We start from the raw sequence: 4,376 nt of genomic DNA, 5'->3' as shown, positions 1-4,376 counted from the left end.
AAGTAAAGAACCCCCCACATTTTAAATATGTTCTCAAAAATATTTTTCAAGTATTTGAAATTATTTTCCACATATTTTTTCCCATGCTTATAGATTGGCAACACGAACCCTTCTTTTGGAGATTTAATCCATATAAACACCCATTGCAGGCACAAAAACTACTAATTTTATGTTACTAGTATTTTTTTTTCCTTTTTGTCACAACTAGACAAACCACTTAATATTTAGAATACTAACAATAAAGATTCAATCTTTATACAACTTGTTTCTAGTTAACAATGAAGTTTTTATATTCTTCTAATCGTTAACCGAATGAACCTTGAATTCTGATGAAATTTTAATATTCTTCTAATCACTCTTTTATCATATGATAAAATAATTCTCTTTTTCATCCTGTTCTTTCCCCAATAAAAAGAACACAGAAATTACCATCAATAAATTTCTTAAGCTTGTTATCTCCTGTATTCAGATTAGCAAACCAGAAATAATAAAAGATGAAAAGAAAAACACAAAGAACTATCCGAGTCCACAGAACCCACTGTGTGTCCTTAAGAAATTTAATCCCCTAAAGTACCCGAGGTTGCAGATTAATTCCTCCCAAGATAAAACGGATTAACCATTAAAGAAGTAGCGGTACCTCAAACTTCGATAATTTCAACGAACTCAAAATGACAGCAACGAATCACACACACAGTCACGATCGATCGATTTTGTTTTGTAAGAAATGTATGCAAAAGAAGGGAAGAATTCGATGCAGAAAAATGAGAGAAAACCTCTCTATTTATAGCCAACAAAGGATAAAGGTCACAACCCTTTGGAAAGAAGACAACCTTTCAGAAAGGTCACAACACTTTGGAAAAGGCATAACCTTTCAAACGATCACAACCCTTTAGAAAGGACACAACCTTTCATAAAGTTCACAACCTTTCGGCATAGTCACAACTCTTCAGGAGAGTCACAACCCTTCATTTCCTGTTCACACCTTTAAAACCCAACAGTTATAACTTATACTCATGTACACAATTATTTTATCATCTAAACTTTATTGATCTCATGAAGCAAGCTAAAAAATTAACTATAAAAACTCTAACGTTTGCTTAAAAAATGTTTTTATTTTCTGATTTGGAAAGTAATTAGGGTGGTTAATTGATGGTTAAAATTGGATATTGTAGCAAGTCAAGTGTTAAATTGAGTTGGGCACAAAGATAGAAATGAGAGAAGATGAGAGTCAAGTTTATATATATATATAGTTTAATAGTTATATATAGCTATTTTGGATTGTTATTCTCATTATACAAAGCTTCCCATATTTGTACAATGAATAATATTTTTTTCGATTACATTTTATATGAGTTAGTTTGACTCAACATCGGAGTTTAAGAAAGAAAAGAAAGTCTTTTGAAAATTGTGGTCTAAAATAAGTATAGATATTTGTGTGGCTATAAATCATTTCATTAAGGATAAATTTGATATTTTAAAGTTGAATTGTTATTATTATTTAATATAAAAATGTGTTATTCTTTTAGAACTATAAGGAAAGTAAGTCATATAAATTATAAAGTGGGACAAAGGAAGTAATGATGTTCCTTGAGGTTCGTTATTACCACCAGATTCAAAAATAAAATTCTTAAACTCTGTGTTAAATTAAAATAGACCAAACAAATTGAAATAAAGAGACAAGAAATTAGCTGAAATTATATACTCCAATATTCATATACGTACATCAAACGTAAGCCAATCATTTAATCATAGTAAAATTTGAGAGATAAATTTGAACCTTTACGTGGAGTCTACCCATTTTAAATTGAAGCTCCTTTAATAACAATAACAAATAAAAACTGTTTGTAAAATTTAACAATAATGAATTACACAAAGGCAAATTCGAACCATTTTCCTTTTTCTAATTTTTTTTTTTTTTGGCTTATTATTTTTACTGGTAACAATTTTTGTTTGTGTGTTAAAAGACTCTTTTGTTGAAACCCCACTAAGATTTTAACATGTGAATGTCTTTTCAATTTTATAAGAAAATCACATGTGAAAGATCAAATCATATATTTGATTAGAAAAATTTCTTGAAATAGACTCTTTTCAAATATTACTTGTTTCAATCATTGAACGTTATGGCTGATTTTGGCTATAAGTTGATAGTCTCTATTATCACATCATGAATTGGGTTATCGTTCACTTATAAATAATTAAGTAGCTATATTTAGCGAAGTCCCTCCTTTTTAGCATTTCTTATAATATTTATTTTGTTAAAGAAATTAGTAATTATCGTTTGCACTGATTAAAAAGTTTTGTCATTGCTCCTCAGTGATTTTATTTTGTAGTTTTTTAATAAATTATTTTTAATTTTATATCTCTTTTTTATAAAAAAAGATCTGGAGCTTAATTTTTTGGAGCTCCCATTTTTTTCTAAAGATGTGTTATATATTATTAAAAAAAACATTCATGTACTAGTTAAATTTGAAAAGAAATTTTGGGTAAAAAATATAATAATTAATGTGGGAATTGTGGTAATAATTGAGAAATTGAATAATCTTGAAGTAATTGTAGTATTATCTTTTTGTATGGCTATCTATTTTATTGCCTCATTTATATCCTGATGATTAACATGAACCTACATTATTGTTCTTATATGTATTTACTTTTTTCATTCCCCTCCCACTATTATTTGTTCACTTATTATTGAATTATTCGGAGGTCTTAACCGAAAACCTTCTACACATTAGGCTAAATCTATTAATTGTCTATTTATAAAATGATCAAATTTAATTTGCTTTTTGGTGTCTTCTTCAAATTTCAAGAATGGCAACAAGTCAATAGTACTCTTTTAATATCAATTTATTAAATCCAATGCAACACTATTTCATTGTCATTATATCAACTTCTCAAATTTTTGAATCAAGTTTTGTAATAATTTACGTAAGAGGAACAAGATTGTGTACATGTTAACAACAATGGATTGATAATTGAATCTTGTGAAATTGTTGCTCCAAATCCGACTTTGAGTCTCAAGGAATCAAAGTTTATGATTCACAAACTAAATCGTTCTTAAAAAGAAAGAGAACTTTTTCCTCTATTTTTCTTTTCTCAAAAGCGCCGTAAAAAACTTAATTTAAAAAAAGGAGAACATATTTACGTTGGAGCAGTTACATACCCCTTTTCTAAATTAGCGCTTATCTTTTCTTTCAGAAAACAATCTTTGCTTGGATCGGACCGAATCGATCGACATGGACGATCCACGACTCATCAAAACTTACAAATTTTATTATTCTAACTTTATTTTATATTTTTTTTAATTAAAAAATTACATTATATTTATATTCTTACATCATAAACTTTGTCTACATCCTGCATTTTCTAAACTTCACTCATAAGCGGTAAAACTACACCATGTATGTTAATGTTATTCATTTTATATATGTCAACCAGACAAAAGTTAAAAGGGCTAACCCATCGGTGGCCCCCTAAACTTGGCACGATCTTTCACTTAGACACCTTAACTAGGCTTTGTTCATTTTAGACACCTCATGTCACGCTCAACTGTGTTATTTTGACACTTTTTTCACTAGCACATGTTGACTTCAAGTGCGTGTTAACCAAACGCGTCCATGTGGATTAGATGCCCAATTATATCATGCCAACTCATTAAAAGACTATCATATTAAAGAGGAAAAATAAGAATTAAAATACATGACAAAGTAACCAATGAATAAATGACATGTGGTCTTTTTATCCCAAAAAATTAAATTAAATATTTGACAAATTTAAAGAAAAATGCAACCCCCACAACATCCCTAGTCATCTTCTCCATTCATCTTCTCCATTGTATTACTCTATTTTTATTATTTTTGAGCTTTATTCTTTCTGTCATAAACCCACACCCACACAATCTACTCTATCATATTCCTTCATTTTCATTACCTTTTCCGTCACACCCATAACCACACAGCCATCTTCCCCGTTTTATTCCTCTTTTTCATGATTTTTTTCTGCCATATTCCCCATTCATTGCACCCTCCCTTAGGGCTAAAAGGTGCAAATGTATAACAACAATGGTTCATATTTTAAAGATTGCGTCTCTTTTTCTTTAATTTTGTGATATTTGCAGTTTAATTAGGGCTCAAGGTTAGTGAGATTAACATTTACATAGTAAAAATTGAGATTTTTTGGCTCCTATTTTAGGATTATTGTGGGTGAACTTTACATGATTTAGGGTGTTGTTGATATGAGTTCGATTTCTTGTTTCTTTTTGGGTCTATCTGAGTTTGTAGTGCGAAATTTAAATTGAAATTATTATAACAAAAAAATTAACCTCCATTGAAGTACTTTAAGCTTTGAGAAATAATGGGAGAGATAATGGCTATAAAATG

This window comes from Solanum tuberosum, unplaced genomic scaffold (genome assembly GCF_000226075.1).
Source record: "Solanum tuberosum cultivar DM 1-3 516 R44 unplaced genomic scaffold, SolTub_3.0 scf00213, whole genome shotgun sequence".
Classification (NCBI taxonomy): Eukaryota; Viridiplantae; Streptophyta; class Magnoliopsida; order Solanales; family Solanaceae; genus Solanum; species Solanum tuberosum.
Note: the sequence above shows the minus strand (reverse complement) of the source record.